Raw genomic sequence first — 25071 nt, forward strand, 5'->3', positions numbered from 1 at the left:
TCCCTCCTCTACTCTTCCCTTCCTCTCTCCCTCTTCCTTCTACTCTTGCTCCCATCATGGTCCCCTCCATTCCTCCCTCTCCCTCTCCCTCGTGTTGCGCTCCGTTCCCCCTCTCCCTCTTCCTTCCCTTTCTCCTCCCTTCACTCCCTCTCTCTTCCCATTCTCCTCCCTTCTCTCTCTCTCTCTCTTCCCTTCTCCTCTCCTTCCTCCCTCCCTTGTTCAAAAGATCGGCAACAGGCAGGTGGCGATAAAAATAAAATAAAACAAAACAAAATAAAATAAAATAAAATAAAACAAAAAAAAATAAAATAAAAATTTTAAGTTTAAATTAAAAAAAAAACAAATTTCCCTCTCTTTCCCCCTCCATTAAGATACGTCATATGAAGCTATTTGCTTAAAAAATGTTTGTAACTATTGCAAGGTGTTTAACTCTTGGAAATTTTAGAGTTTCAAAACTCTAAAAGGTATTTATTAACACCGTTATTAAGTCTTGGAGATTTTAAAGGACTTTCATTGTAAATTAATCTTATGCATGGACCTTATATATATATATACATACATATGTGCATACGTACGTACGTATGTACATACGTGCACACACACGCACACATATATAGTTTATCCATGGATTTAAATGATTTTTATTTATTAAACTTATTAAAAACTTAAACTTTTAAATGAAGATTCTTTAGAATGAAAAATTATACTAGGATTTCTACAATATAGAGTAATGTAAGAATTACATTTCTTAGTTTTTGCATTATTAGTACAATATGATAGTGTAAGTAAATAAACTCTTTATTTCAAAAGGGTAGTGTCATCTTTTGGTTTTAGAAGCATATTTTCATAAAGTAGATTTTTTCTATAGAAATTTAAGTATAAAAATGAATCGGGACCATGCACCAGTCTATGTAAGAAGTTATGTTAATTTTCATAATTTTAGTTTTATTTGCTGTTGTTTCTTATGTTTTGGTGTAGCTTATCTTTGTTAATTTTTATAATTTTGATTTTATTTCCTTCAAAGCACTCTTAAAAATTTATTGTTTTTATGTTTTTATATGTGTTTTGAAGCGTGAGTTTTTCCTTAAATTTTATCCCATAAAGTAGTCCAAAAGTAGCTATTAAAATGAATTTGTACATTGACAAGTCCAAAATTAATGAAAATAAGTGTTCATAGCTGACCCCAACATTGTTGTCCTTTCTTAAAGAGCTCAGAAGCCATATCAAACTCTTCATCAGAGAGAAAAGCCTCCTCAAATATAATAGAGACCCAAATTGAATCTAGTGACATAAAAGACCCTTTGCCAGAGAAGGCAATTTGGATTTTAATTCCTTCAAAGGCTGTCCATAGAGATTGCCAAAGATGACTACCTTTGGCTTTGCAAGGTTCAGGATTACAAATGGCTGATAGCATGGGATAGTTTTTCCACTTGGGAGCTCTCAAAGGTCTTAAAGAGCTTACATTCCTAAGTAGAAGTTGAGCCCAGTCCTCTTGAGGATGGAGAATTGCTGTAATTATCCAAGTTGAGGATAAATTCAAAGAAGCATTTCCTATATCAACCACCCCTAGGCCTCCTTCCTACTTGGGTTTGATACAAAAATCCCATCTGACCTTGGCTATCTTGCCCCCCAAAAGGGAGGACCTAATGTTCTGATGAACTTGTCAAGTCGTCTTCTAGAAGGGGACCAAGAGGTGAGGAAGAAAATGACAATTGGGTAGATGCAATGGTTGAGAAACATTCTCCTCCTAGCTAGACTGTTGGCTTGGAAACCTCTCCATTTCTCAATCTTGTTTTGAAATTTGTTCAAAAACCAATCCCATCTCTGCTTGAGGGAGATGTCAAAGCCCATAGGGATACCCAAGAACCTACTTATCATCTTTGAGACTTGCATACACAGTTTTGGAATGATTGATTCTAGATCCAGAAGCTTTACAAAAAATATCTAAGCATTCCATAGATTTTTTAATATCTTGAACCTTATTCCTAAGGGTTAAATTTGTGTCAATAGCAAACTATTGGCATATAAGGTGTTTGCCAGAAGGTAACTCAATGCCTTTTACATTTCCATCTTTGCTTTGATGTTGAAGAAGCCAACCTAGAGAGTTTGCAACAATTGCAAAGAGTAAGGGAGCAGTAGGATAACCCTGTCTTATAGATCTTTTAAGGAAAAAGGGTTGACTCATGATACCATTGACACAGACCTTGGTTGAGGCATTGATGAGGACACACAAAGGGATAAGGAGACACCAAAAGTGGTGGAGCAAAAGCTACTCCAGCTTATTCCTCTATCATATATATATGAGTATATACGGGCCCTGTACAAGTGGGTGGGCACACTACCCTTTACCCCAACAACCTCCCACTTGAAGGCAGTGTGCCTTTTAAGCGAGTATAGTACACGTATAATACAATCAGCCATAGGCTGAAAAACAAGATGACTAGACCGGCATCCTATGCCCATCGACACTTTACAATGTGCAAAGTGCATAGAGGATAAGCTGCTAGCAGACATCAAGTTTGCAGGATAGTGCAGCAATGTTTGCACATGGGACTGGTGTAGTTGCAGATATTGATATTTGGCATAAATGCATTGGTCATGTTAATGTACAACGACTTAAATTAATGCAGGCCCAAAATGTTATTGCAAGATTGCCTAGGTTTAAGGTTGCAAAAATGCATAAGATATGTGAAGCCTATCAATTTGAAAAAAAGGCAAGGAAACCATTTCCTATACATGTTCAAGAGAGTAAGAGGCCATTAGAATTGATCCACTCTGATGTGTGGACTACTAAAGTTGCATCTATTGGAGGCTGTCATTATTTTGTTACTTTTATTGATGACTACAGCAGAAAAGTTGGGTGTATTTTATGAAAAAGAAAAGTGAAGTGTTTGGGCATTTCAAAGCTTTTAAAGCTATGGTTGAAAAAGAAATAGGCTTGCAAATAAAATGCCTAAGATCAGATGGAGGGGGAGAGTACCTCTCAAATGAGTTTGCAAGGTTCCTGCAGGAGCATCGCATAAAGTAGCAATATTCATGCAGCCATACCTCACAGCAAAGTGGACTTGCACAAAGGAAAAACAGGCATATTAGAGAGATATCTCGTGCCATGCTCAACGAAAAAGACTTGCCAAATTATTATTGGGCTGAAGCAGTTGCTACAGTAGCCTACATAATGAATAGGAATTCCACTGCAACAATACATGGCATGATGCCAGAGGAGAGGTATACTGGTAGGAAACTAGATATTTCTCATTTGAAAGTTTTTGGTTGCATTGCCTATGTTCATGTGCCAGATGAGTTGAGATTCAAGTTGGATCCAAAAGCTGAGAAGTACATCTTTATTGGTTATTCTCTGCAGCAGAAAGGGTATAGATGCTATAATCCTTCTACTCGTAAGTTTATAGTGAGCAGAGATGTTGTTTTTTATGAGATGAGAAGTTGGGATAAACCAATAAATATGATTGATGATGTAGATGCACAAAATGGTAATGTTGCACAGAATTCATACTAGCAATCACAAAATATTAGTGGACCTGTAGTGTCCTATAGCAGTGGTTCACATACTTTGCCATGGACAGGCAGATTGAGATCAGGAGAATCTCCTCAAAGCAATGCAGATAGCGGTATGCAAGTATCATGAAAGGGAAAAGAGAAAGTAGATCAGCCCATGGTTGATGTGAATGCAGGCCACTCTTATGTGGATGGTGAATCCAGTAGCTCAAAACAGAGCCTTGATGATGAGTTGGGTATTCCATCTGTTGTTACACCTAGAGTAAGGAAGACAAGGGATGTTTTGAGAGCACCTGGTAGTGAGCCTATTTTGCACAGGTCTACCAGAGTTAAGTATCCTATGGATAGGCTGAAATATGATGGATTTATAGCCATTCACTATGCCTATATGGTCAAAGTGATACCGGAACCAGAACCCACTTCTTTTGAGCAAGCCATGGGAAAAGAAAAATGGGAGAAAGCCATGGATGAAGAAATGGATCCTTGGAAGCAAATGGTACATGGGAATTGGTGCCTTTGCCTAAAGACAAGGATGCAATTGGCTACAAGTGGGTTTATAATGTGAAGCACAATGCAGATGGTTCTGTGAATAGATACAAGGCAAGATTAGTTGTCAAGGGGTATGCACAGACATATGGCATTGATTATGAAGAAACATTCAGTCCAGTTGCAAGGATGGCAACCGTAAGAGCAGTCATTGCTATGGCTACATCAAAGGGATGGTCTTTACATCAGCTGGATGTAAAGAATGCTTTCTTGCATGGTGACTTGCAAGATGAGGTCTATATGGAGCAGCCACTAGGTTATGTGCATGCTGTTCATCCTGAGTTTGTTTGCAGGTTGAAGAAGGCCTTGTATGGCTTGAAGCAAGCACCCAGAGCAATTCCATGATGATTTTGATTTTGTCCATGTCAGTTGCAATCCCATGTTGAGAGACGATGTGTCCCAAAACAACTCCGTGGGTGACCATGAACTGGCATTTTGTTGGATTTAGGGAGATGCCATACTCCCTGCATTTGATTAGTACTGCTTCAAGACATTTGAAGTGGTCTTCTTTGTTTGAATGGATGCACAAATCATCCAAGAACACCTCCCTGATGCCCGTCCCCGTTATCGATGCAAATGCCGGCCAATTGGCGGCTCTCATTTTTGAAGCTGGAGAAATTTCGGAGCTACTACCATAGCACGATCATCGAGTCCACTCACTCTACATGCCCATGGAACAACGTTGGACTTGGGCCACCTTTCGAGCTCTCCAGCAATAGGACCCCAATGTGTTGTACAATTTTCCTAAGTACAACTTCCCAAAAGAAATGATGTCGAAAGGTTTTTTCTTTTGCATCCAGTCATTCAACGACACCTACGGCTCTATCCCAAATCCAGCAATCATCGCCACCGTCCACTTCAATCACCTCATCCTCTTACTCCTTCATGATCTTCCCACCCACATCCACCCCATCGATGACCGCATCCACAATCTAACCAACCAGATTGTCTTCAACCTCGACGTTGGTCCAAACTCAGTTCCAGGACTCTGCCTCTACCTACACATCCACAACCTCCATGGGCATCACCTCTGCACTTATGAGGATATGCATGCTACCCATTTTTGGAAGTACCTCTCGTACCTTGCTCGCCTCATGTCTAGGCAGCTGGACCACTATGCCATCCTTCCTCTCCACCACCCTCCTCCAGCACGGCTGACCCGAGGACGTATTAGCAACAGGAAAGGGGGCATGTTAACATCCAAAGAGTACAACCACCAAATGTAGGGTAATTAATGAGTAAAGGTGACCAAGCCGAATGATCTACTTCAATAGGACAAAGCTTAAAGGAGGTTGATCCCAAATACACCAAGGTTAATGAGTACAAGCAATGTACACATAGAAGGAGTATAGCTTAAACTCAGGGAGTTTGATCCCCAAATACCCTAAGCCCGCCCAAAAGTCCAAAGATTCTAGGCAACATGCATAGGCTATATGTTCCAACTGCCCCCGCCCGAAACAAGGAGGTGTAGGAGCAAGGAGATGCACACTTCTAGGCCACAAAGAGTGCATGCGCCTTGCACTTTTTAGCTCCACATCCATAGGAAATAGCAACGCTAATGAAAATAGCCATGAAAGGAGTACAGCTCAAACTAAGGGAGTTTGCTCCCCAAATATCATCCCAGGATAGGGTTACCATTCAATGTCTCGACGAAGCTGTCTCACCACTCCAAGTTTGAGTCTCATGCATCCTGAATGACACCAAACAGGTGAAGGTGTGAGGGCGCTCAGGGAGTTTGAGCCCTAAATCACTCGAGCCTAGGAGTGGCGAGGCTAACACAAGCGCTATTTGGGAATCAGTTAGGACCACCTCCTAATTCCAGATTTGTCTCAAGCACTTAAATATGGTTAACATAAGCACTATTTCTACTAGTAGGGAGAGTCGGTAAGAATAGCAATATGCCTTGGCGCCCTACGAGCCCAAGAGCCCAAAGTGAGGGAGAGTGCTAAAAAGGAAAAGGGTTGGCCCTCCCTTCAAAAGGTGACTTGTTTATAAGGCCAAAAGTTTGACTTTGGCCTTCATTGTTGCTTGCACAAGTTAACCTAGAGGTCTTCAATGAAGTATCCTTGATAGGGCAAAACACATTCATCACTAGTAGCAAACATACATATGTGTGAAATGAAATGCAACAACCTGGAACGCTCTAAATGTGTGGATATTCTTCTTTGTGGTGACTTGTGTCAAGGTAGCCAATAGATTGTTAGCCTCAGGTTAGGCTAACTTGTATGTGGTCACCGAGCATCGACCTTGATTGGGGGCAAGAAGCGGTGGAGGCGATCAAGCACCCCTTTTGTAGTAAAAGGTGCAATTGATTCTGCTAAATTGATGTATCGGTGAGTAGCGATTGGTGATCCAAGCACACACTAAATTAGAAGGTGGTTCTTTAAGTATAAAAGTTGTAATAGGAAAGGAAGAGAGCGAGAGATCATTGTGCCAAGCTCTTTTCCTATGCGACCTAACTCTGATAGGTTAGGGAGTGTTCATTGCAAGCTAAGGAGGCTTAGTTGTATCAAGTGACTTTGATTTAATGAATGATAAATTAAATGTCTCCTTGGTAATAATTCAGTATTCTCCTATCATTACACAGTTCTTTTTCGTTAGCTAGCCCCGACATCCGAACGGTTAATTCTTGGCACCTATTCTGTATCCAAGCACCCCTACATTCCGATTGCAAGAGTGACCATCTTCACAAAGCGCAACACCATATTGGAAATTGAACCAAGTGTTTTGCTAACTAAAGACACTTGGATTTTTCCCATTTGTCCATCCAAATCATTGCAATGGTACCTTCTTTTTGGAAGAGCCACGTTCACTATTATGAAGTCAAATAGGAAATGCACTAAAACAATGGCTCTTTAGGGGCTTTTCATTGAGGTTTTTAATATAATTTCCATAAACAAGCACACAGGTAGTGACGGTCACCTTGGTTACTTGAACAAATGATACCTTTGTGATCCCCTCCAAAAACATATAGTAGCACGCCTTTACTACACAAATGCTTCCAAGGACAAGTAAATAATTATGTTTTCAATCTATTGACACCCCAAACATATTCTTAATGCATTTGATAGGAGGCAAAAAACTTATAGCAAAACAATATGAGTCCCCAATGATTCAAAGGCCATTCAACAACTGCATATTGAGCTCAAAAACTGGGCATGATATGAAAAGTTTTTTAGGTAATTTAGATATATACAGTGGGCTCATCAATGATGTAAATAGGATTTTGAGACTCACAAATACTATACATAAAGAAAACCCCAAATACATGGAGTCCAATACAACAAATTACTCACAAGTTTCAAATAATTGCCCATTCTATTGGTTGCAACGAGAACCATTTATTGTCCTCAAGGACTTTCATTCCCTTGCCTTTGATCCCTCCAACATCAAACTACATGGAGTTGTTCATACTTCTCTTTCTTGGGTGTGTTATAAATCAAATCCTTTGGCTACCTTTTGTTATAAGAAAGCTCCAACACAAGTACATCAATGTCAACTCTCGATTCCTTGAAGAAATGAAGCACCTCAATCAAAATCATCCTGGCCTTTATACCAAATTGATTTCTCAATGCAAACAAGCTTTAGATCTACATTGTACTCTGTGATTATTGTATTGTTTTCTTCCGACAAGTCAACATCATTTTGAGCACAAGCATTCTTGTAGTAATAATCCTCTATCTACAAGAAATGCATGTTACAACAACATATAACATTTGCCTTCCCAAATTCCACAATGCTTAGAGAACATAAGGGCAAGGCATCACCACATATTACAAATAAGAACTCCATTAGGTCCAATAAGCTTGCTCTCCATATTTCACTCCCAAAATTTACACATCCTAGCAGTACTTAATGTGTACAAGTCACCTATGCTCCACACTTTGCACAAAATGCTTGCCACTATAAAACTAGGTACCCCAACATACATCTTCAAAGATTTCAACATTCATTGCAATACAACAAGGCCAAACAAATCCCAAGTACATCATTCCTATCAAATCACATATGGGACAATGCATTAAAACACCCACAACAATGCATGGGTCAACTTTAGACCATGTTTCAACCAACGCACCAAACAACAATAGCATGTACGGAACAAACTTCACACATTGACCTGATCATGCTTTGATATACACTTCCTTGAATATAGGCTCAAATGAATAATAAAAACACATCACCAACAAAACCTCCAAACCATAACCCTCTCCAATCCCAAGAAAAATAAACTCAAACTGCCCTTTCGCTTCATACATATCCTTCGTTGCAATGTCATTCACCTTGTTATTAAGATCTACGTTTCTTTTGACAATATAGTGTCTTTGAATCTTTGATCTACAGTTTTTCACACAATATAGGCTCAAATCAACAATAAAAACACATTGCCAACCCAACCTCCAAACCACAACCCTTATAAGTTATCACATACCCAACCTCCAAACCACAACCCTCACCACTCCCAAGCAAAATGAACTCAGATTGCCCTTTTGTTTCATAACATATCCTTCATTACAATGTTATTCACCTGGGTATCTAGTGCCTTTAATCATTGATCTACTAGACTTCCCCAAACAATATAGGCTCAAATCAACAAATAAAACTGCATAGCCAACCAAACCTCCAAACCGTAAACCCTCACCAATCCCGAGCAAAATAAACTTGACTTAACTTGTCCTTTCGCTTCATAACATATCCTTCATTACAATGTCATTCACCTTGTTATCTAGTGCCTTTAATCGTTGATCTACACTTCCTCGGACAATTTAGGCTTCAAATCAACAAATAAAAATAATCCCCAACCCAACCTCCAAACCACAACCCTCTCCATGCCCAAGCAAAACCTAGCCCGAGTCTTAAATTCTCCAAGAAATAAACTCATACATATCCTTCATTACAGGCAAGCAATGTAACCTTACTAAGTTACTAGGTGTGATAGGCATAGAATGCGATAACGTACAGGTGGTCTGAAACTGTGTAATACCTACCCCCCTATGTGTTCTTGCCCGTCGATGTTCTGGGCGCAGATTTTGGCGACCGATTCAAGGTAGTTAGTGACGTCTGTGCAGCTGAAGCGCTTATAACAAGTGCCACACATGGCTATCACCGCTGTGCCAAGGTCGTCAAGGTGCTACATCCTTGGTCCCCGTTGCAGCTGTCCTGGCAGCAGTCCGGGGAGGCGACGTATGAAGTGATCTTCGCCGTGGCGTCATAGACATCATCCCCCAAGGGGCTGCCACTGGTCGTCTCGCAGATCACTTTGCCTGGTACCTGCGCTTTTGCTGCTCCGATGTGGATCAGCGCAACCAGCAGCGGCACCCCCCCATCTTCAGCACTCGGGCTAAAACGCGCTGTGTACAGGTCGCAGGAATTGCCGTGACATTTAACAGAATGCACACGGACCTGCTTAGCTCCCTACGAAGGGACCCTTCGATATTAATCAGAGTCCAGACAGGCTGCTTGGGGGGTCCGCTTTGCTGTCTAGGGAATCATCCTTGGAAACTCCATCCACTTTAGTTGTATCGGCTGCCTCGGTCCGCTTCGCTGTTTACGAAGCCATCCTTGGATTTCCAGCCAGCCGAGTATCTAAAACAGTTTGGATTTTGTCTCAATAGGCACCCACTTAATTTTTCCTTGTGCATGGTAATTAACGTAAGCGATGGCGGTGGCTTCTTTGAGAAGCCAGCAAATCTTGCCTCTGGATATACGAGTACCATGACCCCCCGTCAACGACGAGAATCCAAGGCCTTTAACTTAAGGAATAAATTTTAATATTTGAATAGGTAATATATGTGTGTGTATACAAATTGGCAATTACATATGAAAAAAAGAAAGTACTAGACAATTTGAAGATATATGAAAAACAATGTGTAGTACTTCTCCAAATCATTGTGACTATCTAGAAGGAAGTCGAAACCGCATGGAAGCTAACAAGTTGAGCTCCATTAATTAAAAAGAAGAGGGTCACCAAGAGGTAGACCAAACACCTAGAGATAGATGCAAAAATCCTGATGAGTTTGTGCCCCAATTCCATCATCTCTCTCTCTCTCTCTCTCTCTCTCTCTCTCTCTATGCTCCAATTTATGATGTGTCTATGTCATGAATTCCTTCTCCATTCTCCTTTGTGATTTGTTTTGGCCTCAAATGCATTCAAAGAGAACAAGCAACAATACCTTGCATCATGCTGTTATAGGTTGGTTTCCACAATATTCTTCTCCCCGTTGGTTCATTCCACCATCTCTCTCTCTCTCTATATATATATATATATTTATTTATTTATATAAATTTGGGAAGGAGGAAGGAAGAGGGGAGGAAAGAGAGGAGAGGGGGAATAGGCGAGGAGGAAGGAGAGGAGAGGAGAGTATTTGACCGTTTGATCAAGTAGGAGCACGCGAGGAGGAAGGAGAGGGAGCACACGCAGAGGAGAGGGGGTCCAATGAGAGGAGAGGGAGGCGAGAGGCAGGGGCAAAGAAGAAGAGAGGGAGCTCAAGAAGAGTAGAGGGGGGCTAAGGAGAGGAAGAGAGGTGAAGGGATGAGTGAAGGAGAGGTTGCGAGAGGAGGCGAGGGGATGAGCAGAGGAGGGGCAACGAGTTATTCATAAATTAGATTAATTGTGAATAGACTAGGGTAATAAGGGGAGCGGGAGAGATAAGTAATTAATGCAATGAGGAGAAGGAGCGATTAGGTAATTAAATGCATTAAGTGGTTATGCATTAATGTAATGGATTCCTTTACTAGTGGAATTAGCTTTTACGTGTGATTGGGAACCATAATATGTGGAAGTCTTCTCTCTCCGTCATTCACAACATAAATACAAGAGAAAAAGAGCTTCATTTTACCGTTCCGTGAAAAGTTTTGGTAGAAGGGACTTAAGGATATAGAGTGGATGCCACATGTCAAGCAATGAACCCAACATCCCACCACACTCAGTCGAGACCATTGCAAAGGCATGGAAAGAGAGAGAGAGAGAGAGAGAGAGAGAGAGAGGTGTGGTTGTGCACATGTGTGTGTGTGTGTAGGATGTATTTTTTTTGGCAAAATTTCTAAATTTTTTTTGTCTCATGTAAATGTTCCTTCATCCCCCTAGATGTGAATCAAATAATCACACTACAACATGTGGGGAGCTTACCGACGCTTTCCAACAATGCTACACAGGTCCAAGCACAAAAATTATTGGTAGGGCTTGTGGTAGGGGGAGGTGTCAGTATGAACGACGTGATGCTAGTTGGTACAAGTGTCGGTATGGTAGTCAATATAGGCATCGAGATAGAGTGATGCCTACACCGACTCTATCATTGTCGTTGATAGGGTAGGGGGAGGTGTCAGTATCAACGACCTGATGCTAGTTGGTACAAGTGTTGGTATGGTAGTCAATATAGGCATCAAGATATACCGATGCCTACACTAACTCTATCATTGTCGTTGATAACGACTTTGGGTTAAATTTCCCATACCGACATTTTTATAGAACGTCGTTTCCAAGGGGACTCAAAATGACTTTTGAGAACAATTTTGGTCATTTCAAAGATAAAAAATATAAGATGGTGAACTTAACATAAAAATGTACAAAATGCCACTATAAAAATGACCACACTCATATCTAGATGGTGAACTTAATGTACAAATGTACATAATGCCACTATAAAAATGAGAGGGCCACAGATAGGAAGCCTTGTCAATGTCAACAATCAATCAGTAGCATTTACATCAACACCTTCATCTTGAGCCAAGTCTTGAATGTCAAATAATTTTTATCTCTAGGTTTACATACAATGATGACCTATATCATCATCCTCTATTGTATGTTTGCCTAAGATTTGATCATTTAGTTCACCCTATAATTCTCCATCTTCTTCCCTAATGTCATGATCTCCACCCTCCTCCATTACAGTGTCATTATTGTCACCTTCTTCCTGGCCCATATCATCATCTTCATCCTCTTCCCTAGATCCATCCACATCATTAGTTGGATCTATTGACAACATCTTCATATCCACATCCCTATCTTCAAAAATATGTTTGCTTTGAGGAGCAACTTCGACCACATACCACCATCTTGGATCCAAACAATCCAGATGAAAGTCCACCTATGTTGAAGATGCAAATTAAATGCCATCAATTATATTAATTTATGCATCGGGACCATTGTAGATAGTTCTAAACCATTTGACATCAATAATGATAATATTAAATCGTCTAAAATCAACTTCATACATGTCACACATGGTCCTATGATAATCTAACTCCGAGGAGGGAATATTAGTATCAAAATCACTTACTCGGCTATCTTGTACGAAGTTAGCCATGACAATAGATGGCACTACCTCCCAGCCATGCGGTCCTATGTGAGAAGCTTCGATGGCATGCTGGAAACAGAGTAGAGGACGGAGGCTCGATGCTAAGCAATCAGGGTTGATGTAGCCAGTGATGATAATGGGCTTCATGGGCCTGCTCTTATATAGCCACAAGTCATAGTCGGTTAGACCCAATTGGGAGATCGACCCAGTCGGCCCAAAACGGCCGACTGGAGGTCGGTCCCAAAATAGGCCACCAACCACACGTTAGAACCATGGCATGAAATAGAGCAACTATCCTACAGTCCCCGTTTGGCCCAGAGCCATTCGAGATCATCCGGGGCTCCAAACGGGCCCCGCAGCCCGAGAGTGGGTTGCCTCGGGAAATGCTCCATCTACCCTCAGTGCGGTCAGTCATGGGATGCCTTCCCGCACTTGCATGTAGCCTAGTTGACAGTGTGCCAACTCTATCTGAAGCCATCTAGCCATCAGGCCACACATGGCCCCCATCTGGTGTCCAAACCAGGACCTACCGGATAACCTAGCTACTCAAATGCCTTCTCCTCATATGGGGGGCTTACAAGTAGAGTTAGCTGGTTCCCGCGTAGTTACACGAGAGTGGAGCATTGATATCTAACAATGTTTATATGGAGCCTTTGATTGATGAGCTGGAGATACTTTGGAGAGGTATCGAGGTGCATGACACCTCCCTCGTCAATGAGACTTCAACTACAAGGAAGTTTTCATGTGGATGATGCATGACTTCCCAAGATATGGTGAGAGTTCAGGTAAGCATTGAACTTTTAATTAGAAGTAGGCAATCGATGTGGCACCCTAAACCCACCTTGCTTATGTAATTGTGTCTATTGTTTAGGTCTCACTAAATCAGGTTACCATGATGTTCTATTTATGGTCCTTTGCTAGTTGCTTCATGGCCAGATGCATTGAATAAGATCATCTATCAGAATCACCATCAATTTATCCCATCTGATCATCCTAGATATGTTGCTCCTTGGAATGAAGTCCCCCCATAGTCACTCACTGCAAGAGATTGGATGAAAATTTGGGACCTTTCCAAGACTCCTCCTCCAAGTGGCATGAGCCGGTAAGGGTTTGTAACTATTGTGTGCTATATTGAATGGAAATAAAGATTGCATGCTAACACAATATTTTGTTTAGATACTCCATCTTTTATTGGATACCATATTGGTCCCACCTCAAGATCAATCACCTGCTTGATCCCATGCATATCTTCAAGAATGTGGTGTTTAACATTTCGAAACATTTGAATGGGACACGAGATTCCTTGAGCATAAGGGAGGATCTACTAACCACATGGAGGATGCCTGAAGCTTGGCCACATTATTGTGGCATAAGCCAAGATATTATTAAGCTTGACTTTTGGTGCTTCTTTGTGTAGGTTTTGGATGTCAAGTGGTTTAAGGACGTGGTGGAAAGAGGCCCTAATGCAACAATTAAATGCCATGCAAGTGGCTTTGTAACTATTGACTCCACAAAGTTTTGGCAAAGCAAGAAGGACACACTAGTACTACTGCAACAATGTGAATAGGTACTGTACACATATAAAAATACTCACTATTTAATATTTGATACCTTCGCTGCAAGGAAAATAACATGTTTGTATTTGTGTTTGAATTAGGTTGTCTATCAACTAATGGTGGATAATAATAGGTGGTGGCATGTCATACCTATTACGCCACGTTCCAAAGTGATGTATAGTACATTTACTAATATGGAGCATATGGAGGATAATCATGGACATGGAGGTGATGATGATGATGATACAAGAGAGGAGGATGATCATGAGATAGGAGATACAAATATTCAGGCCATTACCCATGAAGATGAGCCTGCCATTGGTGATGCTAATTTCATTGAGCACAGTAGCACAAGTAGTAGTGGGCTGAATGTATTTGTAGATCTCCATATTGTTTTGCATATTGAAGTAGATATTTTGGCAAGGGTTGATCTCATTGAGGATGAGATCGAACCGTAGCCCATAGCCCATCATTGATATTGGAAAAACTATTTTATATATTGTCTTATTCTCCTCACCTCACTTAATTTTTGTATATGTGTGTGCCAAAAAGCATATTATCATGTGTGGCACGTGCATAGCATTGACATTTTTTTAAAATTATGTGCTTGGTAATCATGGGCAATGTTTGGAGAGCAATGATGCACATTTATCAGAGCCTGCATAAAAATTTTACTCTTTGTCGCGCGTTTATAAATGCACACTATAGATGCGCTATTAGACATGTTAATAACCATGCCATTAGATGCTCTAATAGATGTTCTAATAGATGCACCCATATTTTCACTACTTCTATCTATGCCTATAGATGTGCCCGCAATTTTGCGCATCTATCAGGCACGTCTATAGTTGCTTTTTCTTGTTGTGAACACCACTATGGCTCATGAGATAATTCTCACTCAAATGGGTTTGGAAGTGTATTATTTCATTTATGATAATGTAGTTTAGGCATTTATCTTCTATTTATTGTTTGAGAATATAGTTGATATTTCATACTTCATGAATGACAATGTAGTCTATTTCACCTATTTCTCCTATTTTTCCATGGAGAAAGGTCACAATTTCTTCCAAAACTACCATTCTTAGAATTAAAATTTTCCCAGATTATCCAATATGGTCTTAGAGTTTCAATCACAACGCAACAACAATGGAAGCAAGAAGTCTCAAAGTACAAGACAATGAAGAGAATGAGAGAGCGCTTCTATTCCAAAAGTTGCAAGTACACAATGAAGACCAATGTCAAACTTTTGGCATTAAATACATTTCACTTTTTAAGGGAGGGCCAACCCTTGTACTGTCTTGTACCTCTCTCAGTCTCTTATTCCAAGAACTTGTGCCCATATAGTGCAAGGTAGATATCATACTAAAATCCGCACACCCTCTCCTATTGCTTTGCTTACATGAACTGTTAACCATTGTGGTTAACATGCCCCCCTTCCTATTCACAATCCATCTTTGGATTGTGTTTGGTGCATAACATCAGACTTTAGGGCATTGTTCATGAGTCTCTACCGTGAAAGATTCTGTGGGAGATTTGGCAAAATAGGTGGAGCAGCTTCCAAAAATGTGTTTTGAACATGTCTTCAAAGGTTTGTATATGATGACTATGAAGATTGTGGACATATTTATACAAGCGCATGACCTGAGGAAATAGAGACCTATCATTAAGGTCACAAACAAATTTTGTGTGGAGCCATTGGTGGTTCTCTTCTGCCGGCAGGTCTAGCGTTATGTCCTTGAGAAAAATGACAAGAAGCCAAAAAAAGTATTGTAGCAACTACTTGCCCACATTCTTTCAAAATCTGGCCAACTCCAATGGCATTGTGGAGGCATAACACTGTGAGATTGATTTGTGCACCAAAATGCCTCATGCTCCAAAAATGGGACCCACCATTGAGGTTAGAGGCCAATGTCTACATCTGTCTTGAGGACTTGAGTGTAATATGGCCCTATCATAGCTGCCCCTTATAGTTCTCTTATTCTCATGCTACCATTTCCTGAAGCTCCTCTCTATTAATTTTGTGAGGGCCCACACCTTCATAATGTCCTTGCGAATGAGGTGGAATATTTGGATCTTATTCTTCCACCTGTTAACATGAAAAACGTCCTCCATGGTCCAAAAGGATGTGATGGCGTCATACCAAGCATCATGTTTGGGTGTTGTCTCTTGTAGCGGGTCCTCCTCTTTGTGGGGGTGCTCACTCACTTCTTCTTTCCCTTCCTCCTCATAAGGTCCTTCCACATCCAAGAAGGTCATGGACTTAAGTAGTTTGTACCATGTACTAACCCATGTCTTCTAGACCGACATGATCAAGCGGCTATCATTGTGTTTCTGTGATGTGGAGGGTTGTGATAGATGGCTTGTGCCCATGATGGTGGAAGTGGGATCAAGGCTAGGTGTAGTGTCAGGTTGAGAGCACTATGGTGGTTGTGGTCTGTGGTAAATAAGTTCCAAGTAGTGTCCATATCAACTTCGTTTGTTCCTGAGGGGGAGTCTACTCAATGGACTCCTAGGTCATGTTCATGGTTTCTTTTAACTCCTGAATGGGACTCTTGATGTGGTGTTTGTGGCACACCTTCTCTACAATCTCTACTTCACTTTTTCGTGCTTCCTCTTCTCTTATCCACTAGAGTTCAGCCTATTCTTGTTGGAGGATGTCATCTTGTCATTTCTTTGCTACTTCTTTGTCCTACTATCTTTTGGAAACTATTTCATCCTCTACTTGCTTCCTATAATTTTTTGTTCAAGGTAGCTTTTGCCATTAGTGGTGCAACGAATTCAGTAAATGTGGTATGAATGTTACGTGCTATTTATTTGTCATCATCAATGTCTTTTATGACAAATAGCAAAGTGAAATAATGTGCGCTCTTTCATTCATGCATTTAATTTTCTAGCCGAGGTGAATGTACATGATTGAGTTTTTCCAAATATTGACTTGCATCCCAAATATGTTGAAAGCCCCCTTGTAAATTTCTTTTGTGAAAGGCAAATCCACCATCATTATCATTAGGAAAAATGGAATTATAATTTGTAATGATTAGATGATAATTTTCTTTATAGTACAAATGTAATCAAACTTATTTTAAAAATGTTATGATTGCTTTGGTAGAAGAATAGTACATAAAAGTATCCTTTTGATGTTTTGGCAAAAAATTCACAACTTGATCTAGATATGGTTTTTGAGGATACCCTCTCTTGAGATTAACGTATACTCTAAAGGCTATTCACTTAGGTAGGATGAAAAGCTCGCTTCACAACAAATCTCACTTGAATAGTTTTGAAGTATCCATTAATGTTCTACATAAACTAATTTTTGTTGGTATCACTCATCAAGAGTAGAGCATTCTATAAGTATAATTTATACCATTATAAGTTTCTATATGTTTCTATAAATCACTTAGTCCTTGTATCTTGAAATTAGCATACATTTTAATGTAACCAATAATTAAAATAAGGTTTTATTTTTAGTTGTTCTACACCCTATAATGTTTGGGCCTCCGAAGACATAGAAAGTATGGTTGAGATTGAGACTTGTTATACTTATCAAATAATGTGTAAAGGTCAAATTCACCTAACTATTAACATTAGACTATGGGACTTAAAAAGTATGAAAAAATTGCATTGGTCTATAAGGTGGAGCTTGCGAGGCCACATAGCAAGCAAATGTTAGGGGCACCTAGAAGGTTGAAATTGCATAAGAGTTTACCCTTGGAAGTTTTGTGTGTTTCCTTGGCCAAGGTTTTGCCTTGCAAAATCCATCATCCATAGTTATTCGTCCTCCATGCGCTCGGAGTCAGGGTTCCCTATAAATATTGTTGTGGTCCTGAGTCTACAAAGACGGCCTTGGTCCCTACTACAAGGACTGGTTGTCGTTGGCCTCCCATTTTCGTGGACATACTAGCAAATGGGTTCTCCATTTTAGCTGAATCTTTTTGGCCCAACCATCCAAACATGTTGGATATCATCCCCCTTAACCTAGAGGCTATAGAAGGAGCAGGAGAATGAGGTGGAGCTATGCTAGTGTAGGGGTCTTCAAAAGCCCTTGGGCCAAAGGGGTACTACAGTTCCTTGTTCAAGCTCTTGGTCTCATGGGAGCTAGATGATTCCCCATGTAGAGGCCCTAATACTGAGTGAGATCTAGGAATTGAGGTCCTTGTTGGAGCCGACTCCAAACTTGGGCAAAGGTGGGCTGCATGTAGTTCAAAATAATGTCCTTAGGATCAGGTTCCTTGGACAAAATTCTTACAGACCTCAAGTTCATGTATGAGGTCTTTGCAGACACCTTGTATCAAATTCAATTTTGTATTATTGATAGAGAATCTTCATAGAGCTATGTTGGTATATGTGCAATGTCCACCTTTCATATGTAACCACCAATGTTCCATAGTGCCCTTTTGTAAGGCCCCCATTATGAGGAGGAGCCATGGTGTGAGCATTGGACATTGATAGGATCCTAGTTTTGACACTAGATGAGGTCTCATGGTGGTGACCATTTGATGGTTAGGAGATGGTAGAAGGAACAACATACTCCATGGGGGTCTGGGGACAATGCTCCAGTTGGGGCTCGGGAGCAGCGCTCTCGATGGGGGTGTGGGGGCAATGCCCCTAGCGGTAGGGTTTGGGGCCTACCGATAGGCCCCAGCCCATGATGGTCCTCCATTGCATACGAATGAGCATCCGCATGTGAATTTGCCCTCGTGCATGTGATCGATTGGTTGGTGGTCAATGGTCTTTGGCCGATGGCAAAATTCAAACAAACATGTGCCACCATCCTCACAGTCACACACTGTGCTAAGTCAATATGCATGTGCCACTGCCAACCCACCAATGTGGTAGAATTCTTTGTCCTGCCCCCTCCGCTTCTCCTTTTCATCCCCCTTCTTCGCCTCCACCCTCCCACATTTTCCATTCCCCCTCACCCCACCTCCCCCTTTTTCCTTCCTTTCTTCACTAGAGCAGCAGGAGCATTTGTATTTGTCAAAAGGAGAGTTGCGCCTTCTTTGACTGTTCTTTTCTTGTTTACTCCTTGCTCCAGCATGCATTGGTCCTCAGAATTCACCACCAGTAGCAAGCTCTAGACATGGACTAACTTGTGCGTGGAGGAATTTGGTAATAGATGAGCATAGAGGACGAATTGTGCGTTTGGTCATCAGCCTTTGTTTGGATCAACACGGGTGATATAGACCATCTCTGAAGGAATGCTCTGAGCCAAAGGTGTGCCCCATAGGGTAGAGTCTTCAGCTAGGAGGGCTTGGCAAAAGACGCAAGAGATGGGGAGAACAAAGCTAAGCCATTTCTGAAAAGGAACGAAGAAGAAAGCTTCAAAAGGAGATGATGGAGAATATGATGAGCTGGCACTACCAAAGTGAGTTCTCCAAAGCCTACCAGCTCTGATACCAAATGTAGAAGAATGTGGGACAGAATAGATTCATCATGTCACAAAGAGAGAGAGCTCAAGTGAGGCAAAATCCATTGTATTAGAATGAAGGAACATCCTCCATTATATAGAGTGAGAGGATGGTGTAGGCACCTCCCCTATATCAGTGGCAATCAACCCCTACATCAGTGGGATTGGTTTAAATAAAAGGGACCTCCCATGTGGAGGCCTTTGTGCTTACATCATCACTTAGGTCACACACTAGACACCTCATAGCACTAGGTGTGCTTCAACTACACACACACACACACACACACAAACACATGTGACTCCCCTAGATGCACACATGTACCTTAGAACAAGCCCTTGATCACACTTATCCCAACAATGCACTCCGTGCACAAAACCTTATCTTCCACCTAGACCTCACTACTCCACCACTACCTAACACTGTCCAAACCATTCTCCGCCATAATCCCGACCACTAATGCCCCATCTTAGCCATGTCCTATTTCTCTCTTGACCTTCAACCCACTTCCATATCTCTTCTCTGCCCCTCCGATCTCCAAACCCTTTGCCCATCCCATTCTTCTTAATTTTCATGTCTGGTGCAATGTCATCACTGAGTCTCTTAATTATCTTGCGGACGATGAAGTGATGCAACTCACAAAGCCCGAGGAACTCATGCCCTGGGTCTGCACTCCCAAAAGTCTGCATGCATACATAAATTGGATGTAGACCTAAGGCCAAGCCTCAGCAGTCCAAGCTCAAGGACACCTTGCGGCCTACCAGTCCACCACCTACCAACCCCTCGGAATAATAATACTCTTTAATAGGGTGCTACAAGCTCTCTAAGACTCACTTGAGTCCTTGGTGAGCAATTTTTAACAATTCATGTAGCATACCCTGAGGAAATAACGAAGAACGAGGGACAAAATGCAGTCACCCTCTTTCATACCACCCCCCCTGCAGATATTCCATTACTGCCTCCCCTAGATCCCACCCAACCCACCCAACAAGCTACCCAACCTCCTCTCCCTCGGACAACACTGCCCAAGTACTCGTCTAATGTCTCCAAAGCCACCACCGCACAGCACAGGCCCTCCTAGCCCATCTCCTCCAATGTTCCGGTCGACCTCCTTGACGAAGCCTTCAATACGTTGCTCAAAGTAGCACATTTTGTACAAAACACCAATGCCATGACACCTGCAGGCCCCATAGAGCCAAAGCGCATGCCGCTTGCAGATGATGAAGCTCTGCCATCCCTGCCAAGGTCTCCTCCAACGCTCCAGTCAAGCTCCTTAACGAAGCCTTCAACACGTTGCTCAAAGTAGCATATTGTGTACAAAGCACCGATGCCACGACTCCTGCAAGCCCCATAAAGCCAAAGCCCATGTCGCTTGCAGATGATGAAGCTCTACCATCCCTGCCAAGGTCTCCCCCTGAAGATGTTCATTGGCATCCGGACTTACAGTTTTTCCAAGAGCTACTGGATAGTGCACCAATGCACCATTGGAAGTGCTAGCTTGAGGGCTCCAACCTCCACCTCTACAAAATTCTTGAGATGCACCACCTCACACAGTTCATAGCATAGTCATTTGGCGACTGGCACCGTGCACATCCCAAGCACACAAGAGGAGGATACAGCCTCGCCCCCGACATACCTGCCCTTGCGACTAATGCAGATGTCGGTCTACAGCCAAATTGGCGGCTCCCATTTTTGAAGCTGGAGAAATTTTGGTGCTATTACCATAGCGCACGTGTCAATCGTCGATTTCACACACTCTACATGCCCATGGAACAACGTTGGACTTGGGTCGCCTTTTGAGCTCTCCAGCAGCAAGACCCCAATGTGTTGTACAATTTTCCTAAGTACAACTTTCCCAAATAAATGATGCAGGAGGGTTTTGCTTCTGCCTCTAGTCATTCAACGACACCTATGGCTTAGTCAGATCCAACTGTCATCGTCGACGTCCATTTTGACTGCCTCATCCTCTTACTCCTCCACGATCTTCATGCCCACAGCCGCCCCATCGACGACCGCATCCACAATCTAACCAACCAGATTATCTTCAACCTTGATGTTGGTCCAACTCAGATCCAGGACCTCCGCCTCTACCTCTGCATCTACCCCGCATCTGCAACCTCCATGGGCATCACCTCCACACTTATGAGGATATGCATGCTAGCCATTTTTGGAGTAAAGGTGACCAAGCTAAATGATCTACTTCAACGGACAAGCTCAAGGGATTATGATACCCAAATACACCAAGATCAGTGTTTAGAAGCAATGTGCAAATGGAAGGAGTATATCTCAAACTCAGGGAGTTTGATCCCCAAATACCCTAAGACCCGCTCCAAACTCCAAGGATTCAAGGATCCCAGGCACAGGCTGTATGTTCTAGGTACCACCACCTGGAACAAGGAGGTGCATACCAGCAACAAGGAGATGCACACTTTTGGTGAGGAGTGCATGCACCTTGCACTTTTCAGCTCCACATCCATAGGAAATGATGATGCTAACTAAAATAGCCATAAAAGGAGTACAACCCAAACTCAGGGAGTTTGAGCCCCAAATCATCGGAGCCTAGGAGTGGCAAGGCTAACACAAGTGCTACTTGGGAACCGGTTAGGACCAACTCCTAATACCAGGTTTGTCCCAAGCGCTTTAATATGGTTAATACAAGCGCTATTTCCGCTAGTAGGGAGAGTCGGTAAGAATAGCAATATGCCTTGGCGCCCTACGAGCCCAAGAGCCCATGGTTGTAAAGTGAGGGAGTGCTAAAACGGAAAAGGGTTGGCCCTCCCTTCAAAAGGTGACATGTATAAAAGACCGAATGGTTGACTTTGGTCTTCATTGTTGTTTGCACAAGTTTGAATACAAGCTCCCTCTTCTCTTCTAAGAGAGTGTTTTGGGTGTTCTCTTGTTTCCACTGTAGTGCCCTTGTGTCTACCACTCCAGCCCCCTTGACTCTCCTCTTCCCTTCTCCTTCTCCCTCCCTTCTCCCCTCTCTTCTCCCCTCTTCCTTCCCCCTTTCTTGCATGGAGACACATTGCAACAATCTGGAGGCCACTTGCGAACGGCTTGTGCTATGCATTGCTCCCACAAGGAGTAGCCAGGAGTGGAGACTCCATCGGCATATCTTCAACTACCCTACGACACATGAGTCACACTGATACCCACAACATAATTCCATGTTGGCACAGAGACAACATACTCCCGAATCCATTTTATTACCTGTCCTTGGGTTATGGCTTATGGTGATCACATAGCTGGGATGCCATGCGTGAATCCAGTGACTGTGGAACTTGTGCCATGCCAGTCGATCCGTCCGTAAAGCCTTGGCACCATACAGTTTTTGCTCTATTTCCAGGCAGCCTATATCCACCATTTGTTCAAATAGAGATATGTGGTGTGCTTCTAAAAAGATGAATCTTTGATAGAGTTGGCTTGTAATCTGAGCATCGATCCGTTCATTGGGGATTGAAATTGAGTGGAGGAAAATGGCATTCATTGTGGCTAGGGACCTCCAAGATGTATTCTAATGTTTTGCAAAAGATAGCACTTTGGCGAAGGAAGTGGTCAATGTTGCCACGCATTATTTGCTCATGCTGCTAAAGTGCTTAGATCAGTGTGCCTTGGATATTCCATTCTACACTAGAGTATGGTTTGATCATTGGCCAATTAATGGTGCGATCTTCACCCAAAGTGTGTATGTTGGCTTCCCATCTGTGACATCGTGGAACTACATAGAACTTGCGATGGGTTCTGACATGGAGGTGCATGCAGGTGCTCTTTCAAGAAGATAACATCAAAGAGCTTGGGACGGCGCCAATTAGGTTGGGGATCCAACTTGCTTATCTGATCTTCACTAATTTGATGGTGACGAAGGTTGGTAGGGAAGTTGTCCAATCCACCTTGATTTTTCATATCAGGATATTTGCTCCAAAATTCCTTGATGGGTTTATGGGGAAGTGGTATCTCATCAAAATCATACCCATCATTGGAATTTGGCTTGGGAGTATGAATTGGATTATTTGGATCTCGATATTCAAAATCAAATATTGTGTCATTTTCTACTGATGGCAACACAAGTAGTATCGAATGTGATGACAGGGTAGGGAGAGAAGATGGGGACATGGGGGAAAAATATGGAAGAGTGTTAGTTGTGGAAGGGGAAGCAATGGGAGGGGGGGAAGAACTAGACAAATGGTTTGAATAGCTTGGCAATCCTTGAGGGTAGGATTAGCAAAGGGAAGGGAAGAAGTTGGGTGTAAAGGGCTCGTAACTTTGTGGGTTACTTGAAAACGGTGAGAGGCATGAGCAAAGAGACGATGAAGGGAATAGATGTTAGGATGGACATCAGGGAAGGTTATGTTGAGATATCAAGTTCCACTTGTGATATGCCAGGGTGACCGTTGTGCATTTATGTCACCGACTTGTTAGCTGCAGATGCGGTTGGTACACCACCCATGAATAATAGTTGGATGACAGCTACCTTTATGTACTCTAGTTAGTGGCTCAGTTAGTATGCCACCAAGTTAGTTAGCAGAGTTTGGTTTGAGACCCACATATAGGGTTCACCTATTCATTTTTACTTAGAGTTCTTTTGGGCTTTCACAACTAACACTACAAGGCATAGGCCCTTTTCCGATGAAAATACCAACGCTTTTTACATTTAAAAAAAAAAAAAAACGGGCGCAAACGTCACTATTAAAGTCATTAAAAGTGTCGAAAAAGAACCGTCGCTATATAGCGATGCTGATAAACGTCGCTATATAGCGACACTGGTAAACGTCGCTATATAGCATCACTAGTAAACGTCGCTATATAGCGACGATTAACAAATCTTTAAAAAAAGCATTAGTGGGGCTAAACAGGGCCATAGCAAGCCCTGTTTTGCCCCACTAATGCTTTTTTTTTTTGTAATTACAAAAAAAAGTTTTTATTATAAAATTTCCCTTACGAAAAGGGTGATACAAAATCGCTCAAATGAAATGATCGAGCAACAAAAGCATATACATGTGAACATATACAACATTGTTTGTGACAAAATCACCCTTTCGAAAAGGGTGATACAAAATCGCTCAAATGAGCGGATATACAAAATGACATACATGGCGAAGTATATGCAAACTGCTACTACTACTACTACTACTACTACTACTACTATTACTACTCATTCGAATCGTCCTCATCGTCCTCGTCCTCATCTTGTTGACTTGATCCTTGGTCCTTGTGAGCTGCGCCTTCTCCCTGATCCTCGTCACATGCATCTGATCCCTAGCCTTGGTGATCGCTCGCCTCCGGTGATGGGACGCTCGAGCTTTGACCCTAAGAGTGAACCATATAAATTGAAAATTAGATTGGAACTTAAATAATAAAACAATTTAAAAAGTGAGATTACAAGTAGGAGTAGACTTATACCGTGCGAGCAGCCACCTCAGCCCAATCGACTGTCGATCCCATTGCCTCTTGCTTAATAAACCACGACTTTGTTCCTATGCGAAATGCGCATCGCGTCTCTACATTTGTAGGAAGACGACCCATCGCGGCTTGCTGTGGATCCAATTTACGAGAGTTAGAGTTAGATAAAGTGCATGTAATATGTAGTAAAACAAATAGAACAATACATTAAATGAGAAGAAGTAGACTTACCACGGTTGCCTCGAACGCCAACCGTCCACCTGCACCAAAGTGCAAAGTACCTACGATGTCCAACCGTCTTTTCATAGCCGTCCTCTGACCCTCAAACATTTTGGGATGGTCCCTGCAAGGTTG

The sequence above is a fragment of the Dipteris shenzhenensis genome, chromosome 6 (genome assembly GCF_047967505.1).
Source record: "Dipteris shenzhenensis isolate YYH24624 ecotype China chromosome 6, Dip_SZ_1.0, whole genome shotgun sequence".
Classification (NCBI taxonomy): domain Eukaryota; kingdom Viridiplantae; phylum Streptophyta; class Polypodiopsida; order Gleicheniales; family Dipteridaceae; genus Dipteris; species Dipteris shenzhenensis.